This window comes from Canis lupus, chromosome 36 (assembly GCF_003254725.2).
Source record: "Canis lupus dingo isolate Sandy chromosome 36, ASM325472v2, whole genome shotgun sequence".
NCBI lineage: Eukaryota > Metazoa > Chordata > Mammalia > Carnivora > Canidae > Canis > Canis lupus.
Window position 1 is genome coordinate 3,380,727 of NC_064278.1, and position 14,480 is coordinate 3,395,206.

The window sequence follows — 14,480 nt, forward strand, 5'->3', positions numbered from 1 at the left end:
CACAGACTGAGTCTACATTGAAAGAGATATTATTTCCATTCTAGCAGAAACCAACAAGGCAAGTATGGATTTAGACTCAACTAAATTTGTAGCAGGAGCACAGAAAGTTAAAGACATTCTCAGTGATTCAGAAGAATAAATATTCCACTGAGTGTGAACCAAAACAGAGTAAGAGTCAAAGCTTACTAAAGAAATGAAGACTGATCTACACAACGATACAAGGCCACAAATTGGTAGTGGCAGGCATAACTATGTGATATTTTCCAGGAAAGTTTGCAAAAATGAAGAAGGTAAAATATTGTATTAACTCATGGTTGGAATTTTGACAGTTGATTTGGATGGAATGACAAAAGGGCCATTGATGAAAGAATAGGGAAAGGATTAATTAAATCCTAAATAATGTTCCAGATGGATCTAATCTGGTGAGTGAAGTTAAACGGGACATGAGGAGGCTGATAGTTTGGTTTAAGAGACTGGAAAACCTAAAGTGTCAGTAAAGAGTGCAAAGGAAGTAATTGAGTTAGGATTCTGGAAGCATAAAAACATAGGAAGTAATAAGAGAGCCAAATATTTAAATTTAAAACTTTCCAAGGTGAAGCAGTTGTGAATATTATCTCATGGTTTTTATTAAAGTGGATTTAAGATTAGGGGTGCCTGGGTGGCTCAGCTGATTAAGCATCTAACTCTTGGTTTTGGCTTCGCTCATGATCTCATGGGTCATGAGATAGAGCTCCCACAGCAGGCTCTGAGCTCAGCTGGGAGTTTCCGCCTGAAGATTCTCTCCCCAGTCCCCTCCTCCAACTCAGGTGTGTGTGTGCATGTTCGCACTCTCTCTCTCACTCTCTTTCAAATAAATAAATAACTCTTTAAAGTGGATTTAAGATCTCAAGTGAAGTAGAGGGAGTGAAGTAGTTGAAACAGAAACTAGGTTTTAGGGTTTTGTTTTGTTTTGGGTGGCTTTTTAGGATGAAGGAAATCCTCCAGAATAATAAAAACACTTAAGGGTTGAGGGAAAACAGCCTCGTTCCACATTTTCCAGTATGTTAAGGAGGAATACCTAAGAGATAGCAGGTGACAGAAATTGGGAATGAACCAAGTGTGATATATCCAAGTAACCTTAAGGCCAAAAGAGCAGAGAGTTTTACAAGTGGCACTGGGAAGCACATGGACTCCAGTCTCAACTCCTACATCTAAGGATGTTAAAAATGACCCACAGATCTATTATACCTATACATGGATAAGCAAGCTTCAATTAAGATACAAAATTGAAAGAATTCTGGATGGTGATGGTAAGGAGGGCACTTGTGATGAGCACTGGGTATGTAGGTGATAAATCACTAAATTCTACACCAAAACTAATATTACACTTTATGTTAACTAACTGGAATTTATTTTTTCTTTTTTTATAGATTTTATTTATTTATTCATGAGAGAGACAGAGAGAGAGAGAGAGAGAGAGAGAGAGGAAGAGGGAGAAGCAGGCTCCATGCAGGGAATCCAACATGGGACTCGATCCTGAATCTCCAGAATCATACCCTGGGCAGAAGGCAGGTGCCAAACTGCTGAACCACCTAGGGATCCCATTAACTGGAATTTAAATTAAAAAGCGAAACTAAAACAGATAATAATAATTTTAAAATATTTTTAAAAGAGCAAACTTCTATTGAGTGATCACTATGAAACAAGTGTATAGTAGGCATTTCAAAAAATAATTTTATCCTTCCAAAGACCCTTTGAGATACATACTGGTATTATATCCATTTTACAGTTGAGAATAGTAAAACTCAGAGAGATCACATAAAGACCCCAAAGTGCCTAAGTTGTGGAACGAACATTTGAAACTGAGCAGTTTAAGTCCAAAGTGTACACACTAAACCTTTTTCCTATGCTGATTTCCAAGCTAAGAATAACAAAAAGGAGTTCATCTGTTTTGAAATGAGGGTTCCAAGAGACAAAGAGGAACAACTTGGAAACTATGTAAGTTTGGTTATGCTGTGATAACGATCCCCAAATCTCAAGAAGCCCACAAAATTTTATTTCTCCTTCCCATTATATGTTGCCTAGGGATTCATTTCCCATGAGTGGGCTCATGGGTCTGCCAATCTCTAGAATATTGTTCTCTGATGTTGCAGAGGAACCATTTTTGGAACAACTTGCATCTTCAGTGAATTGCTTTCCCCCAAGAAGAAACACATGTTCCTTCTCCTCACATTTCATTGGTCATCAACAGTCATATGACTAATAACAAGAGAGTAAAAAGTACAAACATGTTATGTGTCATGAAGGCAAATAACTGCAAATACTAAGAAATATGTAATAATGGTTACTGCAGGAATTAAGAGAGCGGTATTAACTACTCTCCATTACTTCCTGCTTGAAACAAAAAATAATGAATAAGTTGACATCAGGAGAAGTCTATGAGAAGGAAGAAATACTTGAAATAACTTACTCTTTTGGTGGTAATCAAAGACAACAGAAACTCAGCTGTCTAGAAGGAATTAGCCTTTGGTGAAAATTAAGTGCATTCATAAACATAAAATCAAATCACACCTGGCACATAGTCAAAGGCTCAGCCAATATTGTCAATTATTGATAAATTGCTAAGTGACAAGCAAATTACTATGTTTTTAAATAAATATTTATACTCAAGTATTTTTTTAATAAGTAAGATTGGTAACTTCTCATCAAGAACTTAGAACAGTTCACTATTACAACGAGTTTATTGTTACATATTAATTAATAACTACAGGACATATTTTTCTCTTTATCATCACAGCCAAGCTTCTTTTAAGAGCTGTCAATGTTCACATTCCACTTCTTTTCACTGTTCAACAGTTTGTACTCTAGCTTCCTCTTCTTATCTTCACTGATGGTATTATCAGTGACTTCCTAGCCAGAACCAAAGCCAATGGCTACTTTTAGCTCTTTCCTAATTTTATCTCCATCTTTAAAAAGCCAAGTTGTTTTTCCCATAATAGCACATTCTCTTAGTTTATCTCATGCTTCTCTGGCTCCTTTATAGGCCCTTCTTCATTTTCTCATTCTTATATTGGTAGTTGTTGGATTTCATCCTTAGCCTGCCATCCTCCTTATTCTACACAATTCCTTTATACATTCTGTGTCTTCAATTGCAATTTGTATAAAACTAAAGCCCAAGCACATAGTTCCAGCCCACATTTCCCTTCTTTACAAAACTGTCTATCAGATATCTTCCTTGAAATATTCCACAGGCTCTTCAAATTTAGGATGTCTAAAAGTAAACTCACCATTTTCCTCTGTAATTCTACTTCACCTATTCTCTGCATCTGGACTGGAAGATGTGCAAAGTGTCAATGGAGGCTGAAAGGAAAGAACCAGATAATAAAAGATCTATTACATTAGATTGAGCCATATGAAATCACTGAATTCATAATTTTTTTGATCTGTAAAAATAGCATCTTCAGGGTACCTGGGTGTCTCAGTGGATTAAGCCTCTGACTCTTGACTTCAGCTCAGGTCATGATCTCAGGGTCATGAGATCAAGCTCTGCATTGGGCTCGGTGCTGGGCTTGGAGTGTGTTTAATATTCTCTCTCCCTCTCCCCATTCTCCCCACTTTGTGCTCTCTCTATCTCACAATAAGAAAAAAAGAAAAGATTCTCCTTCTCCTTCTGCCCGCCCCCACCCCCGTTTACATGCTCTCTCTCTTACTTAAAAAAAAAAAAAAAAAAAGGCATCTTTTTCAACAGAGAAACTGTACTTTATTCCAAAGGCAATGTGAATTCATTGAATCATTTTTGTGTGAGAGTGATCTTATCTGATTTACATTTTAGAGAGACACCTCTGGTGTCAGTGTGAAGAACAATTTGGGGAAGTAAGGCCAAGGGAAATAATATCAGCTAAGAAACTGTGGAGTAATCCAGACAGGTATGGCTACGGTTATTGAGAGAAATGAAAATTTTGAAGATGTTTGGGAGGAAGAATTGACAGAGGTTGGCAGTTAGCCATGGAAGGGGAAAGAGGGAAAGAGAATATGTGAGAATGATGGAAGATTAATGCATTCAGCAACTAAACATTGAAGATCATAAAGTTCATTATTAGGTATGATGGATTTGAAGTGGAGATATTTATTAAGGGGTTGGATATAAGGATCTGAATTTAGATCCAGAGAGCTAAAACCTGAGATCTATATGATTATTACTGAGCCATTCACTGAAATTAGAACAAATCCTGTTTTGTTTTGTCTTTAATGCAACAGTGACTGAGAATGCAAGGTGAGCCCACTTTGCCTGTAGGATTCATTTTGCCTCGACCAAAGATGGTCAAGTAGATTCAAATATTACAAGACAGAAAGAACCATGTTGTCTTTGCTGCAATGCAATCATCCTGCCCCTGGTCATTGGGCGTCCCCTAATGATTTCATCATTCCAATAAGTGATTTCTCCATCCATGGGGATAGAGAGAGTTCTTCTCTGCAATATTGGGCTTTCGTGGGTCATAAAAAGGACATGTCTATCCCTTATTGAAATATAACAGAGGCAATTAAGTGTCTTCTCTCAATAGTGTGATTACTTCCCTTCCCTGGGAGATTCCAAGTGGCTTAAAGGCAGTGATCTCATCTAAATCCTTGCAGCTTGGAAGTTAGAATACATTAAATAAAAAGTTGCTGGATTATGTTAATCCCACAAATGATGTAACATATTCAGGTAAATACTGAATACTTATTTTACAAATGGGAAGGGGTAATTTCAACAGCGATTAGAAGTAGATAGATGAACTCATTTTTTCTGTTTTCAGGATGTATATAAAATTTGAGTTAAAAAAGTGTCACATTTGTTGCCTTTTTGCTGCCAGATCTTTTTCTTATCCTTTCCCTGCTCATCCTCATAGCACATGGTATGCTATTTCAGGTTCTCATGGCAACTGGTTTCTAGTAGATTCAACTCATGAGAGGAACTGGTGGAAGATTGGGGGACAGGAGTACAAGTTGGGGTGCTTCTTTTTCTTCTGAGTCTTTGTCTTCATTCTGTCTCCCTCCCCTCACTCCTCTCTGCTGTTGATGATATCCCTGGTGTAGACACTTTTCTTCCATGCTCTAAGACCATGACTCCAATTCCTCTTGAATAGTCCCTCCCATGGTGCCTCTATCTTCTACCAGGTAGACTCAGATCTTGGATTCTGTTACACTATCTCCTATTTTTGTCTCCCCAGCCTTACACATACACAGAAGCTTCCTCGTGTGGCTAATGTCTAGGTTGTCTCTCCTTATTTTTTTAACTTATGCATTACCTGTGTAACCAATTATTTCTATCAGATTTTCTGTTTAAAATATCTAGGGCAGTTTCTGATTTTCTCTTGATATTTTAACTAACAAAAAGTCTAAATCAATCTGAGGAATACTGATAGATTTATGAAATTAGAGAGACTAGATTAAGAGAAGTTGCAGTCCCAGTGTTTTGTAGTGATCCAACCACAACTAGATTCTTTGGTTTGGTTCATTTTAAGAAGAATATATTGAAGCAGAGTGTCCAGAATAGGACTGACTCTGTTAGTGAGAGATATAGACCTCACCGAATGAAGCAGAATAAAGGTCTTGGGGCACAGATACAAGAATCATTTTGACTATTGAAGGTGTAGTCACACTGAAAAAAAAAAAACAAATATACTTTATATTGTTCTATGATGAGAAATAAAAAGGATCAGATTATGAATGAACACAAAAGAATAATCTTCTAATAAACAAAAATGAATAGACTGCCTCAGTGTCAGTCACTGAAAATGGCCAAGCATAGGCTGTAGGGCTATTTTCAAGAGAGTCCTGTATTAGTGTGAGGCTGTACTGGATGATATATAAAATATTTTCTAAATTAGAAGGTACATGGCACACAACACCAAAGACATGACCCACGAAAGAAAGAAGTGATATGCTGCAGTTTATTAAAATGTTTTTAACTTCTGAGAAAGACAAAGTCAAGAGAATGAGAAGATACAGACTGGAAGAAAATATTTGCAAAAGACACTTCTGACAAAGGACTATCCACAATATACAAAGAACTCTCAAAAATTAACAGTAGGAAAATGGACTACATGATTTAAAAATCGGCCAAAGACCTTAATAGACACGTCACCAAAAAAGATACACAGATTGCAAATAAGCATATCAAAAGATGTTCCACATCATATGTCATCAGGGAAATGCACACCTAAGCAATAATAAAATACTATTACACACCCACTACAATTGCCAAAATCCAAACTACTGACATTAAATGCTACAACACCAAGTGAGAAAGTGAAGTAATAGGAATTCTCATTTATTGCTGGTAGGAACGGAAAATAACATGGCTACTTTGGAAGACAAGTCAGTTATTTCTTAAAACTAAACATACTCTTACTATATGATCCAGCAAGTACACTTCCTGGTATCTACCCAAAGGAGTTGAAAACTTACATCCATAAAAATACTTGCACATTTTTTCATAATTGGAAAAACTTGGAACCAGTGAAGAGGTTGTTGAGTAGGTGAATACATAAATGAACTGTGGTCCATATAAACAATGAAGTATTTTCAGCATACATTTGTCCAGACCCATCGAATATATAACATCCAGTAAGTCCTAATGTAACCTATGGACTTTCAATGATGGTAATGTGCCAATGCAGGTTCATGAATTGTAACAAATGTACCACTCTGGTGGGAGATGTTGTTAATGAGAGAAGCTATGCATATGTAGGGTTAGGATATATACGGAAAGTCTCTGGACCTTTTAATTTTGCTGTGAACCTAAAACTACTCAAAAAAATTAAAGTCTTTAAAGAAAAAATACATGGCTTACCCAGGTCTCTGCAATCACTCCAGCTAAAGTAGCCCAATGAGATCACAGTATCTGTAAATTAAGGAAGGCCTCAAATTTCCTCAGCATCCTCAGATGCTCATTTAAGCCAATAAAATTCAAGGCCATCTACCTGTTTCCAAAGTGCCTCACAGTTGGCAATTTACATTTGCAAGACTAAGATATGCCTCATTTTATATCATGTTCCTCTCAAAATAGGCTCTGACTATTGGTGGCATGTTATTTGTGTAGAAATTATCAAGAAGGAAAAAAAAAAAAGAAATTATCAAGAAGGAAAAAAAAAAGAAATTATCAAGAAGGCTGCTATTTCAATAGAATTGATACTTGCCCATCTGGGTAAATCCATATCACAACAGTTCGCTGACAGACATATTTTTATGTAAAACCTAAATCTTGTTTTACCTCTACAGATTTTCTTCACCTCGCTTTCTCCTTGATTTATCCCAAGTATTCTGAGAATGATCCAATTTTGACATCAATCCAATTGCGGAGAACTCTAGCATAAAATGAAGAAAGACACATGAAAAGAACAGCATTAACCATATAAAACATATTCATGCCACATTTATAAGGCAATCAGAGAAAACATGCTTATATACCCAAGATATACAGTCTTACGTGTATAACAATCCATCTGATAAAAAAATAAATCTTTCACTATACATACTGACCAACAAATTGTATATTTTCTTGTTAACAAAGCTAACATTCAGATGCCATTTAATTGCTATATTTTTCCATGCTTGAAACAAACAAAAAATTCATTAAGTATCAGTTGTAATGTACATATTTATATCTATTTTTCTCAATACTCTTATATTATAAATATCTTTCTTCTTTGGGCCCAACCCATATACAAGTAAAGTATTTCTATCTGCTGCAATAACATTGGATGATAAAACCATCCCTAGAGCTCAGTGGCTTAAAATAATAAGCATGTACTCAGCTTGCAAACCTTCAACTGAGTTTATCAGCTCAAACTAGTCTGGGTTGGGCTGGGTTGGGCTCACTCATATCTGATGGTTAGTCACATAGCTGTGACTAGGCCATTTGTCTTCCATCATTCAAGAAGGTAGCTTGAGCATATTCTAAGGGCAAAAGCAGAGAAGAAAGAAAGAAAATAGAAATCTGCAAATGCCTTTTCAAAAAGTCCCTTGGTTTAAGTTTGCTACCAATCCATTGGCCAAAAAAAGTCACATGGCCTATCACAAAAGCAACCAGTGGCTGTGGGGACAATGTGGCTGAATAAATGGGGGCTGCTGATGTCACATAAAACAAGGAAAAATCTATAAGCGAACAGCTCATACCATTATACATGTGTAGTAATAATACTGCATATGTAGTATATAATAAAGGGATCAATCCCTTTATCTGTGCTGATCCATAGCTAAATGTTTCTACTGAGCAAAAAAATTAAAAACTTAGATGCCATCTATTTACAGTATTTTTCTTGACTTAAACTTTAAAATAGTCCATGGTGATCATTTGCTGGTGAATTTAGGTATTTACATTTGCTCTACCTGATTTCTTGACTCTAAGAGTCTTTTCACTTCCAGTCCAATGAATAAATAAAACCACAAACCCCTTCCTGGTGTGCTGGTGTGTTGGTTTGCAGGAGAGCTTCTGTCCTTGACTTGAGGTGCTGACTGTTTATTTCCATGAGTCTAAAAGCAAAATTTAAACATATCAAATTGTCCATAGCCCATGGTTGGACCTTTAGCAAACATAATGCAGCAATTTAAAGATGTTTATGGAAATAATTATTCCTGGCTGAAAACAGAGAAATATTTATCATCAGCTCTTGCTTTCCATTTTTTATCTCTTTCTCAGGAGTAAGAGATCACCATTAAGTGGCCATATCTGAAAAAATTAGTAGTTATAAGCCCTGACTCTTTTACCAAATAAGTTTTTAAAAATATTTTTTTAAAATTATAGAACAAACAAGTTGCTTTTGTCCTCTATTGAACCATAATTTTATTAAGGGTTTGTATAAACCTGTGCCTTCTCAAAGCCTGAAATAATTGAATAGGTTATATTACAAAAATAGGCAAATATTATTAAAGGTCTTTTTTTTCCTCTTCAAAGAGGCTCTTCAGAGAAGATGCTAGCTACTGTAGTAGATAGAAACCAAAAGACTATTTCATGTGAAATTTCCCTTTTGCTTTATTTTCCTGGATTCAAAAGGACACTCATATATTGGCATGAATATCACTTGTCTCATTACAAGTACGTATCCAAACAAATGAGCACATTTTAAAACAACAAAGAGTGTATAAAAGTTCAGTCTTCTGGAAAATGTTTGAAAGATATTGTGGATTTTTCCATTTACAGAAGCCTTATTGTTATTTTCCTTTCCACATCTGCAATTCATTTGAATGACTTCCCGACAATTCAGTGAGTAAAGGTGCCAAAATGTTGCTATTAATAATTCTCTAGCAGCCTCTTCCTTTGCTTTTAAATAAAAGATCTTTAGTACATAGAAAGGTACTTACTTTCACGTGAACCTGTGTTCAGATTTCTAACTACAAATCCTTAGTTTTGGTGAACAGATTTTGTGAAATACGATGCACTGGCATTACAGGAATTGAAGTGCAGGAGCGTTTAGTTTGTATTCTTTGATTAATTAAATGCAAGAAACTAGGATCAGTTCAACCTGGGTCTCACAAAGATTACTGTGAAAACTTGGCAACTTTTCTAAGCCCTAACTTCCTTATCTGCTTATCACTTTTATAACTGTAGCTATGACATAAATGTCCCAAAGAAGCTTACTTAAGAAAAAAAAATAAAGTCCGTAGAAAATCATTCAGTAAAGGACAGTATTCTGTGATTTAAACCCCCAATCTCCTTTTGTAAATGTAGATTTTTGCATTTCGAATTCCCTAAAAGGTGGCACACCTATATTTCTAGAATAAACAACCACAGAACTTCCTTAGTTGGGGGCCGAAAATATAAAAGTAAAGGTGTTTTTGTCCCACTGGCACAGATGCTTGAAGCTTTAAAAGAACCTCCTATTTCCTAATCCCTCTCTCCATCTTCTTGCCAAGCTCTCTGGAAATCGGAGTTTTGGACACCCTCCAATACCACATCTCATCCATATGCCTGCCCCAGAGGAAGACATTCCGCAGGCTCTTTCCTTCACTCTATGAATGATTCATGTGTTAAGATCTTAAATACTAGCTGAAGCAAGGACCTTAATGGCTTAAAAACCTGATCTGACGTCAAGGAAATGTGCTGTTTTAGTGACATGCTCCTAAGGCTGGTTGTTTATCCTTGTTCAATCCAATCAGAGAGTCCTTTATTGGGCAAGAAGAAGGCTTAACCATGTCCCTTCTTGAGATCTTTTCTGAAGCATTTCTGATGAGCCCGTCAGTTTTGATATCTAAGTTGGGGAATGGACCCTTGTTGACAACAATAAATTTAAGTATACACCAGAAAAAGTAAGTGGAAAGTTAATTCAATTATTTCCCTCCAAGAAAAATAAGCAATAATGAAAAGTCACGTTCACCACCTACAGCAAGATCACAAATTAAAATGCCTCCAGAGAGAAGATGCTAACTAAAATAAGCTGGCAGACAAGTGGAGATGGTCAAACAAGAGTGCATGTCCAGAGGGAAAGGAGGCCGCTCCTAAGAGACGCAGTTGGAGGGTTTTTAAGTGAGCACACAGAATCAGAGTTGCTGAAACCTCCAGACCTTGCATAGAAACCAGAAATCTGTGTTCTTATGTGAAATCTCCTGATTTTAAACACTGGCAATTAATTCAGACAAATATAAATACTGGATGAGCCAAACATACACATTGGTAAGCCAGATTTGGCCTATACTAACAAGTTTGCAGTACTTCCCATTATTTTATTTAAAAGTTTAAAAAATTTGGAGAAAAATAAAATGGAGTTCAGATTCTTTAAAATATCAGCAGCACTCTGTCACAAGACAATAAAATGGCAAGAAAATAATTTCACTTTATGGAATGGGGAAAGAGTATGGGCCTTTAGCTGGTTATGAGTTAAAATCTTGGCTCAACCATCTCCTAGTTGTGGGAACTAGAGGATGTCATCTAAACTCCCCAAACCTCATTTTGTGAAATGGTGATGATAATATTCACTTTATGCAGTTGTTAGAAGATAGTGTGCTGTTTACATGAGTTTCATAATTACATAGATCCTAGCACATAGTAAGTTCTATTCATATCAGTACAATTTTGATGATCATTTACATAATTAAGCTACTTAGGTTATTTAGGAAACTAATTACATTAGCGGATATTACCAAACCAAATAATGGGCACAGTTCAAGTTTTAATATTTTTCATCATTAAAGCAATCCTATGAAGTAGGTTCTATTTTCAACTCCACTTTACACATAAGGAAACAGGACAGGTATGGCTGATTAACACACTCAAGATCACACAAATAATAAACGGATAGTTGGAGACAGGGTGGGATTACACAAAGGTGCCTGACTCTGACCCCTGGAGTCTTAACCATCACACTAAATTTAAGAAGTATCTTATGCTCAAATTAATTTTTGAAATTGTTCAGTTCAAAAACACATAGAAAAACAGACAACAGGTCCAAAATGCAGTCACTTGTGCTAAGACCCACATCACCAAACAAGGATTTTATACGTAACTTAATTATAGCCTCAGCCTCCCTCAGGAATGGAATCTTAAACCAGTCAGGCTGGAGTTACCTGGTCGGCACGAGTGAGGCTATGGGCTTGATAGACCCCCTGGTGCCTTCTAAAGAAAGGTGATCTTGCCACAAACAATCAGCTCTTTGCTAGGAACTACTGAGTTCCACCCCCTTCTGCCTATAAAAATTTCATTTTGTACAGCTCTTTGGAGCTCCTTTCTTCCCATAGATGGGATGCTATCCAATTTGTGAATTGTTGAATAAAGCCAATAAGATCTGTCAAATTTACTCAGTTGAATTTTGTTTTTTAACAGTTCGAAGCTATAAAGGTCTTGGAATTGGGAAAGGCATTTCAAGAAAGAGGAGATGCACTCTTTTCTGACTGCAAAAGACCACCCCAAGAAATGCAATGTAGACATTTCTTTTTTAAACTTGGAAGAAAAATCCAGATTTATTTTAAACAGTGCATGGTAACCTCTGGAAGTTACACAAATCTCTCTCCCCTCCCCCCCTCCTGTTTCTATGACTTTAAATCTCTTGCCTTGGTGTAAATTGAATCATTCTTTATATGAGTAATTTGTAATTAATTAATAGGAGTTCTTTGATAGTTTTATTTAGAAAAAGTACATGAGCCCGAAAAAAGTGTAGATTATATGTTTATTGAAGGCAGAAAAAAAGTCTTTTTCACTTTAACTTACATCATTTAACACTTTGAAAAGTTTGAGTGGACTAGCCAGCTTCCATTTCCTCTCTTTCGGCTATCAGAAACTCATCCCCACCTTTTCCTATCATGAAAGGGAAGGTGAGTTCATTCCCAGCTCCAGAGATAGATCTTGGTTTGTCCACAAATGGCTCTTCCCTGGAGCCCGTGACCTGAGTTGGCCCAATCATCCGAATGTTGAAGACTTGCCTTCAGTGCTTGACGTAAAAGATTTGTCTCTCTGGCTCTTGCTGCTGGGAACAAGGCCTGTAGGGTCAATTGACATAGCAAACCAACTTCCTCTTGCAACTACAAGAACCAGATTCAGAATAAGGTCAACACTTAATACAGCAGAGTAGAAGTTCAGAAAGAAGTAAGGTTTTTCATGAAATTATTGGATTAGAATCCACAGATCATCTTCTTTTTTTAGTTTTGTGTGATAGTAAATCATGTTATTATTAGGGGGTTTTGTTACTTACAGTGAAAACCATTCTAAATGATAAACTATAGTTTTCACATACCATATAATTAGTAAATATTTGTATAATTTTAAGTCATTCAATGTATTTGTTTATTCTACTAACTCTGCCTGTGGGAGACCAAGGAACTCAGATCTCATGGCTATACCCCCAATACCACCATCTTTCTCATGGTCAGATGTTGTCCTGGTATCTAAAGAGAGACTAGGCAGCCTCTGCCAAGTTAAGCTACTAACCTTAGCCAGTGACATGAAGATTCTCTCCATTCAAACTGATATGCCCAGCATTGAAGCTAATATCGTCTTTTTTGTGGAGGCCAAAATATTTATCTCTGTTAATTAGTAAGTTCCATGAAGTCAGAAATCACATTTGTAAATATTTGTCAAGTGCAATTAATGCTTTCTCACTCCCATTTAGCTGAGATCAGAAACTAGATACATTTTCTTAATCTTGTGCAAAATAAAGAAAAGAGATATCTAACCAGAAGGTGTATTAATAATTTTTTCAGTTTAATCATGGCTCTTGCCCTTAGAAAGAACAACAGAATTACATGTGGAGCTTTTAAAAAATATCTCTGCCTTCTCCCCATCCCCAGAATTTTATTTTCCATTGGCCTGAGGTGGGACTTAGAGGTAAGTAGAGTATTGAAGTTCCCAGGTGATTTTAATTGCAGCCCAGGTTATAACACAGCAGTTTAATTACCAAAGTAGAAAGCTCAAAGCTATATTACTCTTTCTTCTTCAGATGGACCTTCAGCAGAGGTGTCATGTACAGATAACATATTTCTATTCTCTGTAAGCATTTTTTAAAAGACTCAAAAATTCTTGGTATAACCGGAACACATTCAAATGATTATAATATCTGAGATATTGAATGGTTATTTAAACATCAAAACTTTTTTCAATTTTGTAAGCATAGAAGAAATCCAGAGATTTTATGAAGATTTTTTTTGTCTACAACTATGTGATTTATTAAAAGAAATGCTTTGCTCATATTCCTGACAAAAATTCAGGAAAACACTTTCAATGTAAGTAAGTTACTCAAGTAAGTGGAAGTGCAGATTGGCCTTTGAGATCATCTCCTTCGGGATTTCTCAAAGCGTGGTCTTCAGCCCACTTTTATCAGGTGCTTATAAAAATGTGGTTTGGGGGCCCTATTCTAGATCTACTGAATCAGAAGTTCTGGGGCTGAAGCCCAAGACATTTCTTTTATTTTTTTTTAAGATTTTATTTATTTATTCATGAGAGACACGCACACACACACAGAGAGAGAGAGAGAGAGAGAGAGAAAGAGACAGGCAGAGGGAGAAGCAGGCTTCACGCAGGGAGCTCGATGTGGGACTTGATCCTGGGATTCCAGGATCAGGCCCTGGGCCCAAGGCAGCGCTAAACTGCTGAGCCACCCAGGGATCCCAAGAATGACATTTCCAATGAGACCACAGGTGATTGTTTTTACTGTACACTGATGAACTATAAACTTTGAGAATCACTAATCCCTATTCAAGAAATTCTTAAAATCTTTCATCTTTTTTACATACTCCCTTTTGGCCCATTGGGACTCTTACATTTGATTAGTTGAAGAAGAAGGGGGGGTTGCAAAAAGAAAGAAAAGAATAGAAAAAAAAGAAAATCCCTTAATCTTCCCTAGCTTGGCAGGGATTTGGATAACCTACTTTTTGTGACATCCTCATTTAACCACATTTACTACACATTTACTACACAAATATTTTTGGATTAGTTCCTCAGGAAGCAGCCACTTCTGAAAAAGAAGACACACAAATACTCAGATCACAAGGTTGACATTTGTTTCTTTGAATGTATAATATACATGCAACCT